This window comes from Sorex fumeus, unplaced genomic scaffold (assembly GCF_029834395.1).
Source record: "Sorex fumeus unplaced genomic scaffold, SorFum_2.1 ptg000014l, whole genome shotgun sequence".
Classification (NCBI taxonomy): Eukaryota; Metazoa; Chordata; class Mammalia; order Eulipotyphla; family Soricidae; genus Sorex; species Sorex fumeus.
The window spans coordinates 5,429,757-5,442,640 of record NW_026606071.1 but is presented as its reverse complement, the minus strand read 5'-3'; positions in this window follow the sequence as shown (position 1 = coordinate 5,442,640).

The window sequence follows — 12,884 nt, the reverse complement described above, 5'->3', positions numbered from 1 at the left end:
GCAGAGAAGTTTCTCAATAAATATTGGTTTCCTCTATCCCACTATAGCTGTAATTAGGAGAAGATGATACTGGTAATTTCCCCCAAAGACCTTGTTAGCTGAATCTTATTTCCTCACCATGATGCTCTTTCAATTGAAAAAATATACAGCACCACACTTTTTAAAGTACAAACTAAGCTTTAGGACCATCATATTCCAATCAAATTCCCTCATTTTAAATTGAAAGAAACTGAAGTTGAACCTCAGTTAACTTTTCCAAAATATAGTGGTATCCAAGGTAAGATAAAATGGGACTTCTTTTACTTTGGTCAGGGGCCAAAATAACACAAAAATCAAGCACTCAGGAAAATGCTCATTGCTTTTTCTGTAAACTAGATTCAAGCAACTAATTATTAACAACTACTAAAATATAAAGAACGTCATTTGGGTGATTACTTTGTATGAGCATAATAATGAAAATAGATGGCACACCACTACTTAATAAAGAGGTTGAACAGATGACATACCAGTACTGAATAAAGAGGTTGACCAAATGACCAGAATTGTAAACATGAATATGTAAGATAAATATTTTTAATAAATTGTAAACATGAATATGTAAAATAAATATTTTAATAAATATTTTATTTTTATTTTATTTATGTTTTATTTTTTCTATAAATATTTTAAAATTTTGATGGAAAAATATCATTTCCAAAAAATGCATCAACAAACTGTTGGGATCCTAACCATTCTATCTATAGAATAATTTTGATCAAATATACAGCATTCCTCAGGAATTGAAAAGAGATGCCAAGGAGGACCACAGAGACTCTAACAAGTACCACTACTGGGAAATTCCTAATTCTATCCATCACAAAAATCAGATTCTCAAGTTGGCAGTTATTCACATTCATTATAAATGCTGGTGTACTCTGATACTCAACAGCCCTTCAAAAATGTTTAATGAATTTTCTTTCTCAAGTCAGCTTGAAGATTCTCTTACTTGAAATCAAATAATCTTGACTAGAATTTGGTGATTTGGCTCATCAGTTGAATAGCATGTCCTGCATGTATGAGACGCAGTGTCAAAATTTGAGTAAGAGAGAGTACCTATTCCTTTTGTTTGTTTGTTTGTTTTTTCCATGGGTCAAAGAGAGAAATTTTATTTAAAAAGTTATACATTCTTTTTTTTATTAGTGAAACACCATGAGGTACAGTTATAGACTTACAAATTTTTGTGCTTGGGTTTCAGGGTGAGAGACTGTCTGAGTTCATCATGTCAACCAAGACCATCCATGGTAACTCACAGTTCCAGAAGGCCGAATCTAAACGTTGGACATGGGAGTCTCCCGGTGGACGGTTCCATAACAAAATAGACCGTATCATATTCAATCGACAGTGTAGCCTGACTGATGTCTCTGTTGTTCCAAAATTCCAAATGGGATTGTACCACCATCTCCTTCATGCAAAATTCTACTTCACAGAACAGGGAGAAAGGGCTGCAAAGTTTAAGAAGAGAACTCCCAAAACGACCACCAACTGGGGGCTCGTTGGCACTATTGCTGCAACATGGGAAGATGCCATTGTTGACAACATTAACAAGAAATACGATTAACTGGTTCAGCACCTCCATAATTATTCGGGGAATGACAAGAGAGAGATAGCCACAAAAAAACGCCTGTCTTCGAAAACTCGAGCTTATTTGCCAACATGGTTTGGCACATGCCTCAGGCAACCGCAAGTGAACGTCCGAGCTTGCAAAGCAGTGAAGAGATGCGATCAAGGAAGACCTCAAAGAGAGAAGAGCAGAAGTGCTGGAAGATGCGGCAGAAGCCGGGAAATGTATTCTTAACACCCACCTATCATTCGCCAACTACAAGACCAAGATAATTGCTCTCCGATGTCCTGCTAGATCTATCACGTCTTCCAGAAGAGCAATGGAGAAGATTATCCATGACTTCTACTCACATCTTTTCAATAGCCATGTCCACCTGCCCACATACCAAATTCCACAGTTCCCAATGTTCTCCCTTCCGAAATCCTACACGTCATTTCTTTGGTAAAGAAACAAACAGCACCCGACCCAGACAAAGTCAGACCTGAACACCTGAAGAACCTGCCGTCAATACTCATTAATACACTGGCTCGGCTCTTCATACCCTACCTGTCTGAATGCAAGGTTCCATCCCAATGGGAAACCAGCAGGACTGTACTACTGTACAAGAAGGGAGACATCCACAACATTAGCAACTATCGCCCAATCTGCCTATTGTCTGTCATCTACAAGCTGTTCACTAGAGTCATCCTGAATAGGATTGACAGAACACTAGATGAAGGACAACCATGAGAGTAAGCCAGGTTTCACAAAGGATTCAGCACCATCGACCATATCCACATGATAACCAAGCTTATTGAGGTTTCTCGGAGTTCAAGATGCCACTCTGTCTAACATCCACTGATTGAAAGAAGTCCTTTGATTTTGTTGAGACGGAAGCAGTCATTGAAGCTCTAGCCAATTAAGGCATTCAAACTCAATACATCAGGATCCTCCGTGAGCTGTATTACGTATTCACTACTAGCATCTCACCATTCTACAAAGAAGTGATCATCCATGTCAAGAGAGGGGTTCGGCAGGGTGATACCATTTCACCGAAACTCTTCAGTGCCACCCTCAAGAACATCATGCAAAAACTGGAATGGGAAGGAATGGGAGTTATGTGTACGTAGGTCGAGAAGTCAACATGATGAATGACCTGGCACCTGAGTTGCGCAGGAGGAAGAGAGCGGCTTGGAATGCCTTCAAGAGTGTTGAAGAAATAGCTAAGAGGACAAAGAACCTCTGACTCTGTGCACATCTCTTTGATTCCACTGTTCTTCCTGCACTATCATACGCCTCAAAGACCTGGGCCGTACGCAAACAGGATGAGAACACTATTCAGGTCTCCCAAAGAGGAATTGAAAGAGCTATGCTTGGTGTATCACGTTTCACTCAAATGAGAGAAAGAATCCAGAGTTCCGGCCTCCATTGAAAATCAAGAATCAAGGATGCTGTCTCGTTTGCCAAGGTGTCAAAAATCAGATGGGCTGAACAGGTAATGAGACGACTGCTGGGCTAGAGCCGTTACCGACTGGATTCCACAGGACATCAAAAGACCACGTTGCCGCCCAGCTACCAGATGGTCAGACTTTTTCATCAAGATCCTGAACGATTGGTTTGAGACTCTTCATGTTCCTAGAATGAATACGCCATTGGGCTACACTAGCACGCGACAGGGACATATGGAGATGTTACTGGTGCCCACTTGAGCAAATTGACGATTAACGGGAAGTCAAGTGATCAAGTGATCAAGTGGGTTTCAGTTATACAATGATCAAGTACCCATCTCTCCACCAGTACCCATTTTCCACCACGGGTCCCAGTATCCCTCCCATCCCCCATCCTCCCATCCCACCCTACCTCTGTGGCAGGGCATTCCCTTTTGTGTTCTCTCTCTCTCCTTTTGGGTGTTGTGGTTTGCAAGAGAGGCATTGAGTGGCAATCATGTTTGGTCTATGGTCTCCTTTCAGCATGCTTCTCCCATGCAGGGAGGATCCTGCAAACACCCTTTATTTGGTGCTCCCTTCTCTATCTGAGCTCCCTTTTCCCCTAACACGTGTGGCTGGCCTCCAAGCTATGGAACAAAATTCCTGGTACTAATCTCGGCTACTCTTAGGTGTTAGTCCCCTATATTGATACTTTATGTTCCTGAGATGAATGCAATCTTTCTGTGCCTCTTGTGTTCTTTCTGAGTCATTTTGATTAACATGATACTTTCCATGTAGTACCACTTGTATGTAAATTTCATGACTTCATCTTTTCTAACAGCTACATAGTACTCCATTGTGTAAATGTAGCAAAGTTTCTTTAACCAGTCGTCTGTTCTCCGGCACTCAGGTTTTTCCAGATTCTGGCTATTGTAAAGAGTGCTGCAATGAACAAACAATTGCAGATTTCACTTTGACTATACTTTTTTGCCTCTCTGGGATATATTCCCAGGAATGGTATTACTTGGTCAAATGGGAGCTCAATTTCTAATTTTTTGAGAATCATCCATACTGTTTTCCAAAAGGGCTGAACCAGTCGGCATTCCCACCAGCAGTGAAGTAGGTTCCCTTTCTCGCCACATCCCTACCAACATCGGTTGCTTTTGTTCTTGTGGATGTGGGCTAGTCTCTGTGGTGTTAAATGATATCTCAATCTCGTTTTGATCTGCATCTCCCTGATGATTAATGATCTGGAGCATTTTCTCATGTGCCTTTTAGCCATTCAGATTTCTTCTTTGAGAAAGTTTCTGTTCATTTCATTGCCCCATTTTTTGATGGGGTGGATGTTTTCTTCTTGTGGAGTTTTTTCAACTAGTACCTTGTATATTCTTGATATCAACCCCTTGTCGCAAGTGTATTTGGTGAATATCCTTTCCCATTCTGTAGACTCTCTTTGTATTTTGGTCACTGTTTCTTTGGAGGTGCAGAAGCTTCTTAGTTTAAGATAGTCCCATTTGTCTATCTCTGTTTTCACTTGCTTGTCCAGTGGCATGACATCTTTGAAGATACCATTAGCTTCAATGTCATGGAGAGTTTTGCCAACTTTGTTTTCAATGAACTTTATGGATTCCAGTCTGATGTTGAGGTCTTTAATTCATTTTGATCTTACTTTTGTACATGGCGTTAGGCAGAGATCTGAGTCCACTTTTTTGCATGTACCTGTTCAGTTTTGCCAGCACAATTTGTTAAAGAGGATTTCCCTGCTCCACTTCACTTTTCTTGCCCTCTTATCGAAGATTAGATGATCATATATTTGGGGGTAGATGTCAGTATATTCAACCCCGTTCCATTGTTCTACAGCTCTGTCTTTGTTCCAGTACCATGTTTTTTTAATTATCACTGCTTTGTAGTAGAGCTTAAGTTAGGGAGGTTGATTCCTCCCATTTTCTTTTTTCCCAAGAATTGCTTTAGCTATTTGTGGAGCCTTATTGTTCCATATAAATTTCAGGAGTGTTTGCTCCCAGAATACCTATTTTTTATGTTAAAAAGTCATTTTATTGACTACTGTTTTAACACACACACATGTAGAAAATGATGATGCGTTAACCATAACTGAAAATCTCACTTAAAATAATTAACTTTTAATATTTAAATGTGTGTCAATAACAAAATGCTTACTGAGTTTCTAAAGGGATCTAGGTTCTAAAGTTGTTGTTAAATTTACTTTTTACTTTTCATAGTTATATCTCTCACTTTACTTTAATCTTCCTAATTAAAATCATGAAATATACTCATTATAAAATTAATAGGAGCAATACCAAAACACTACCTACATTCACTCCACTAACAATATCCATTGCTAACATTTGCTCTTTACCCTCAAGAATTATTGAAGTCTCTAATAAGCTCTAATAAATAGCATTCCTTCTCTAAGCCTAGGTTAGGCTCAGTGCATAAAAGAACTTCTCCTTGTGCTCAAAAAGCATATACACTGCAATAAGTCTACACCCAGAAGGTACAATGCAAACTGAAATGCAGACAGCTTTTGCCAACTAAGCTGGTGGAGCCCCTGACTGCAGAGAAAGAGGCATCTTTTCTAACTTAGAATCATCATCAGTTCCTTTCTATTTAACCTTCAGTTTCTTTCTATTTTAGTATCTGCCAGTTTCCTTAGAATGGGACAGAGAGTTATCTAATTGTCTCAAAAACATCATATGAGCTAATGGCAGCCCTTTCCCATTTACCTTTCCTTGTACTTCCACAACAAAATATCAATAAATGCTCCTATTTGTAGGGCTGGAGTGATAGCACAGCAATAGGGTGTTTGCCTTCCTCGCGGTTGACCCAGGTTCGATTCCTCTGCCCCTCTCAGAGAGCCCGGCAGGCTACCAAGAGTATCTCGCCCACAGGGCAAAAGCCTGGCAAGTTACACATTCGATATGCCAAACACAGTAGTGACAAGTCTCACAAAGGTCATGTTACTGGGCCCGCTAGAACAAATCGATGAACAATGAACAATGGGAGGACAGTAACAGTTACTCCTATTTGTAATTGGTTAAGATGTTCATTGGACAGTTTGCCTTCATTATTTTTCTTTCAAAAGTTTCATTACTATTGTCTCAGGTTCATATTTTCCAAATGAACTTTGGAATCATTCTAGTGTTACCTTATCATACTTCTCTTACCTTTCACCTAAAAAACATTTTATTAAAACTGTATTCTATGTTTACTGGGAATTATTGAATTCACATCATTATTGTGCCTTTTCCTCTGAACTAAAAAGCCGAAGATGTATTTCTAACTTGGAAAGATTTAATTTGCACCCATGCATGTTATATCTTTATCCTCCTTGTTAGGTTCCCTGTTTACTGTTAAGCATGAAAAGATGGTTACTGCCTAAGAATGACAAAACACAAGTAACACTTGTCTACAATAGCTCTTCTTTACAGTAAAAATAAGGCAAAACACAGATCTTAATTCAGGTCAGGTTTCTACTTTCAGTTCTAATTCACGTGCACTTTAGACAGTAGTGAATATCTTATGTGGAAGCCAGCCATGACCGAAAAAGAAAACCTTAGACCTGCTTCATGAAAAGGTCTTGTCTAATGACCAGGAGTGATCTCCGGAGATGTGCTCTCCTGGCCCATCATTTACAGCACTGGAAAGTTTGTTCAAGGCAGTTTTGTTTTCAAGAATGAAGGAAAAAAGCTGAGTCAATAAATGATGTTTCCCATTTGAAGAATTAAATTCTCAAACTACAAAAGCAGAATAATTTTATGGTAAATAGAATAATAGTATTTTTTCCTTCAGTAAGATATAAAACAATATAAACTAGTTTGTTTAAACAGCAATTTTTGGAAAATTATTATTATTTTTTTATTCAAGAGTCAGAGAAGACAGTTCAATGGTCTGGAGTATATGCTTGCATGTCAGAGACTGGGTTTGATTACTGATGTCACATGATCCCCTGAGCACCACTAGGAGTGACTCCAAACACTCATCCAAGAGTAGCCCTTGAGCACTGCTGGGTATGATCTAAAGTCTATACAAAGGAAGGAAAGAAGCATGGACAAAGAGGAGGAAGGAAGGAAGAAAGGAAGGAAGGAAGGAAGGAAGGGAGGGAGGGAGGGAGGGAGGGAGGGAGGGAGGGAGGGAAGGGAGGGAGGGAGGGAGGGGAGGGAGGGAGGAGGGAGGGGAGGGAGGGAGGGAAGGGAGGGGAGGGAGGGAGGGAGGGAGGGGAGGGAGGAGGGAGGGAGGGAAGGAAGGAAGGAAGGGAGGGGAGGGAGGAGGGAGGGAGGGAAGGAAGGAAGGAAGGAAGGAAGGAAGGAAGGAAGGAAGGAAGGAAGGAAGGAAAAGGAAGGAAGGAAGGAAGGAAGGGAGAGAGAGAGAGAAGGAGGGAGGGAGGGAGGGAGAGAGGGAGGGAGGGAGGGAGGAAGGAAAGAAGGGAGGAAGGAAGAAAGGGAGGAAGGAAGGAAAGGAGGAAGGAAGGAAGGAAGGAAGGAAGGAAGGAAGGAAGGAAGGAAGGAAGGAAGGAAGGGAGAGAGAGAAGGAGGGAGGGAGGGAGGGAGGGAGGGAGGGAGGGAGGGAGGGAGGAAGAAAAGAAGGGAGGAAGGAAGGAAGGGAGGAAGGAAGGAAAGGAGGAAGGAAGGAAGGAAGGAAGGAAGGAAGGAAGGAAGGAAAGGAGGAAGGAAGGAAGGAAGGAAGGAAGGAAGGAAGGAAGGAAGGAAGGAAGGAAATTTATTTTAAATTATGATCTTGGCTTTAACTAGGATACTAATATCTTAAATTCCCTTTAAAATTCTGTAACAGTATTTAATCAGTCCTGATGACAGGACCTAACCCAAAGCAAATCACTGTGAGGCTTCTATATATTTGGGTGTGAGATAATATAATTCAGAAAAATCTCATCATTCTTTGAAATGCAAAGGGGCCACTGGATCCTATTACAACCTAACACAGGACTTTCTCCCATTGACTCTGTTTTTTTCATTGCAAGTGTAAAATAATTCAAACAGTGACTTTTCTGCAAAAGGCAATCAGAGGCAAGAATTACTAAAACAGACTTGTCACGTTGGTTCTGCGCCAACAGACTCTAGCCAAGCAATCTGAGAACACACAGAGATAAAGTACTATCAGTTCGATGGAAATTGGCTGGTTTTCAAAAGGTGCGACTGTGTAAGCCCATTGTTCAATTTCAGAAATGAAACCCTCCAGAAGCAACTTCAAAATTACATGAATCTTTCACATATACTGACAGTTCAGGTAAGGATCATCCATTTATTTCCACAAAATAGTAAATTGTTCAAGACTTTTAACTGGATATCACTATCTGTTCATCCACTGCTTTGCTTAATATCCATATATCATGTAAGTGAAGACTACAATAAACTAAAACACATAATTAATGCAAAACTTTTTAAAATGTTGCACTATGTCATGAGTTTGGGGAAGAATGAAACTGGTATCAATGGTTATGGATTTGTCTCTTAAAGTTTAAGAAAAACTCAAATTAATAATTTTTCCTTTGTACTGAACTAAGTTTCAGATAAGTTTTGGTGAAAATTTGGGAAATATCCTCTTGAAGGGAGAAGCATAACTAGTTTCAATGCACAGATTTTGCAGTCAGATAGTCATATAACATAAAGTCAGTCACATAAGTATATACTTTGCCTCCTAAAGGCTGTAATACTTTAAACAATTTCCCTTTCTGTAACATGTTTCCTAATTTCTAAAACAGAGTTAATATTAGATTAATGGACTTAATAATTTTAAAGCACTTAGCATAATCTGTCAAGAAAACACAAATTAAATGATAAGTGTAAAGGAAAATAGGTAAGACAATTTAAACTTTGATATTTTGATGAATGTCTGTCTCAAAACTTAATGCAGGTCAAAATTTAAAAACAGTAGCTCTTAGCTATAATCAACTATAATTGTTAATCTTGGAAAAGTAACATTTCTAGAACTTTTTGGGTAACAATAGTTTTATTTACTTTTATCTCATAATTAATTTTAAAATAGCCTTTATTCATATATCTTCCTTTTTTATCATGGATCCTTACTGTTACAAATTTCACATACAATCTTTGTCTGTTAAGCCTCCTATAATCTGTGAGAGTTTTATGGTCTTTTCTTCTCTTTCATGACTAACCATTTTGAAGGAAATGATTGAGTATTTTGTAGAAGAACATTGCTCAAATTATATTTGACTGCTATTTTCTCTTGATTGCTGTGGAATTATGAGTTATTGGAAAATATGTCACAGAATTAAAGTATCTTTATAGCACTGAATTGGAAGTACATCACATTGGCTTGAGTTTACACTGGTGATATTTTTCTGTTGTGTCATTTTTTCCAATATAAATTCAATATTTTCCCTATGAAACAAATATAGGCAAAACATCATTTGAGATTGTGCAAACACTCTCATTCTCCTTAATGTCTACCCAATAATTTTAACAAGCATTGATGAATCTTGTCTGCAACAAGTATTACTGTAGTATTCAAATAAGATTTTCTTTCTCCCTCACAATTTAGTGGCTTTTGAGAGGATTTGTATGTGGATTTTCTCCTAATTGCTTTGGCCTGAGTTCTTTGTATTTATAAAAATTTATCTGGGTGTTGCCGCAGGAGAAGAGACTTGGACTCTTGATAGTCTTTTTATAGTCTTACCATGACCTTAGTTTTTCTTAGAGTTTCTCCTTTTGTGAGGGGGTCAGTTATTTTCTATAAGGAGCACAGTGTTTGTTTCTTAAAGAGTGTGGTCTTTATGTCTTTGCACTACTTAAAAGCTGGTGATGAGACAATCATTTGAATCATATCTTGATTTTATTACTAGAGAAAAAAACTTTTAAACAAGTCTATCTTCCCACCCACTTATCTGCCTGCAACCGTGTGATTGCTTATTAGAAGTTACCTATCCAGGGGGTTTGTAAAGTAAAGGTAAAGGCCCTCCTGTTGTTCGTCGATTTGCTCCAGTGGGCCCAGTAAAGTCTCCATTGGAGACTTTGTTGTTACTGTGTTTGGCATATTGAATACTTCACGGGGAGCTTGCCAGGCTCTGCCGTGCGGGCGAGATACTCTCGGTAGCTTGCCGGGCTCTCTGAGAGGGGCAGAGGAATCGAACTCGGGTCGGCCATGTTGGCTGCGTGCAAGGCAAACGCCCTACCACTGTGCTAAGTTTGGCTAATCATTCAGCATATTTTAATACATTAAAATCTGGATCATTGAGGTTCTCCAGAGAACAATCAATGGCATAATATGGTTAAGGTATATCTAGATCTAGATGAAAAGTCACTGCTTTTGTCTAACTATCATCACACTGCAAATGCATATTTTCACAATCTTTGGTCATTTACAGGAAATGAATGTGATTGTAGAAACCTGAAGGCATGTATTAAATGTACATTCCTAAAGTTTCTATTATGTACACATTACTACCTAAAGGGATTTTTGTCTCCTATTTACTTATTTACTATTTTGTCACTTATTTACTCTTATTTACAGGAGCAGTTGTTCTTGCATCTCTAGGGAAGCAAAAATGTACCATCCACAATACCTTTTATTAAAGGTTGAATCCCTGAGAGGGAATCTGAAGATTGGGTGGAGGTTGCCCTTCTGGGGTGTATATTAACACTTGTGAAGGAAAGTCCCCTCCCCTCCAGGGCAGCATGGGGAGACCTTTGTCCTTGATATCCCAGGAGCAGAAGGGTGGAGCTAATATAGTGTTCAGCTTAAACCTCACTCATCAAAAAGGAATCCAGTCAGAGTAGATTATGAGATGACTGGGCATGCACTGTATGTGTGTGTGTGTGTGTGTGTGTGTGTGTGTGTGTGTCTGTCTGTCTGTCTGTCTGTCTGTCTGTCTGTCTCCATCCCTTTTCTCTCTGTGATGTTTGTCTCCCTCTCTATCTCTCTGTCTGTCTCTGGCCCCCTCTCTCTATGTTTATCTCTTTCACTCCCCCCACCCGCATCGTGTGTGTTGTGTGTGTGTGCTCGTGTGTCTGTGTGTGTGTGTCTGCATACTCTCCCTTCACATTCTCAAATATGCCTAGATATTCTACAAGATCAGGTACGTCCTGTTTACACAAATAAATGACTAAATACAGGAGCAGAACACACGTAGGACTTGGCTGCCCAGGAAAACCCAAATCCAGGCAGGGTCCAGACACCAAATAGTGACAAGCTGCTGGGCACTGGAGTCGCACCCACAAGCACCATGACAATGATGAAGTCTAAGGAAAGCTAGGACAGGATAACAGGAACTGCTAGAGAGGCTCATTAGCAGGTACAGAGACAGGAATCTTGCCCACATGTACATGGATATGACTGGAGACTAAGGGAAGTGGAAATGTCAGGGAACAATTGGGCACAATCCAAGAGAAGCCCAGTAAAAAGATTTTAGAAGTCATACAATGGACCAGACATCATGAGGAAAGATGAGTGACATTGTTCATGAGTAAAGGAGAGGTCTAGACATTTGGGAAGGGTCCCAAACCCATCTATTTAAATTGTACAATAAACTTTGACTTCTAAATTTTTGAGATTTGTACGCAAATCTTTCATACAATTCTCAGCATTCACCAGCACAGGAAAATCCAATTTCATGCTAACATCCTTTTTTTTGTTTTAATGAAAGAGGCACTTAAATTGCAAACTACTCTTACTGTGACATCCTAGGTATCCTCCCTAACATAACCTACTGCATTATGTTCATAAACTGTCTTAGCTAATGTCTATTTTCACCCCTATAATCAGACTGTTTTTTTAAATTATTTCTCAACAAAAGGTGCCTTCAGGCTATTTTTATATCATCTCTGAGGATGTTTCTGTTCATTGCTTCTCCACATTTTTTGATGAGATTGTTTGTTTTTATCTTGTGAAGTTTTACCAGTGCTACCATCGACTTATATATCTTAGAAGGCTTCACCTCTTAATTTTTTTTAGCACCAAGAACATTTTTTTCATTTTTTATTTTCCCTAATCTTAGAGGGAAGGTTTTTTGTCTTTCCCTATTGAGAATAATGCTTGCCTTGGGCTTGTGGTAGATGACTTTGACTATATTGAGGAAAATTCTTTCAATTCCCAATTTGCTGAAAGTTTTCATCATAAATGGGTACTGGATCTTGTCAAAAGCTTTCTCTGTGTTTATTAATATGATTATATTGCTTTTATCTTTTTTACCATGTGGCTTTTATCTTTTGTGATGTATTTTGATTGATTTGACTTGAAAATGTTAAACCATCCTTGCATACCCAAAATGAATCGCACTTGATCATGGTGTATGGTCTTTTTGATGAGTTGTTGGATTCTATTTGCTAATATTTCATTGGGTATCTTTTCGTCCATGTTCATCAAGGTTACTGGACTGTAATTTTCTTTTTATGTGGTATCTGTCTGCTTTTGGTATTAGAGTAAATGTGCCTTGTAGAAACTGTTTGGAGGGATACTGTTTCTGCAATTTCCTGGAAACACTTGAAAAGGACTGGCAATAGGTCTTTTTTAAATGTTTGAAAGAAATCATTAGTGAATCCATCTGGACCTGGGCTTTTGTTTTTGGGAACAAAACAAGGAGTTTGGGGAATGATTTTTATTTCTCTTTCAATTTACTTGATAGTTATAGGTCTGTTCAGTTATTTCAGATCTTCTTGGTTCAGCCTCAAGGAGGTTATAGGAATCCAGGAATTTATCCATTTCTTCTAAGTTGTCTTGTTTTGTGGCATACAGACTTTCAAAGTCTTTTGAATTTTGAATTTCTTTGGTTTCTATTGTGATGCCCCCCTTTTCATTTCTGATTCGGTTTATTGGGATTCTCTCTTCCTCTAACTTTCTTTGTGAGTCTTACTAGTAGTTTATCAATTGATACTTTTTTCAAAGAA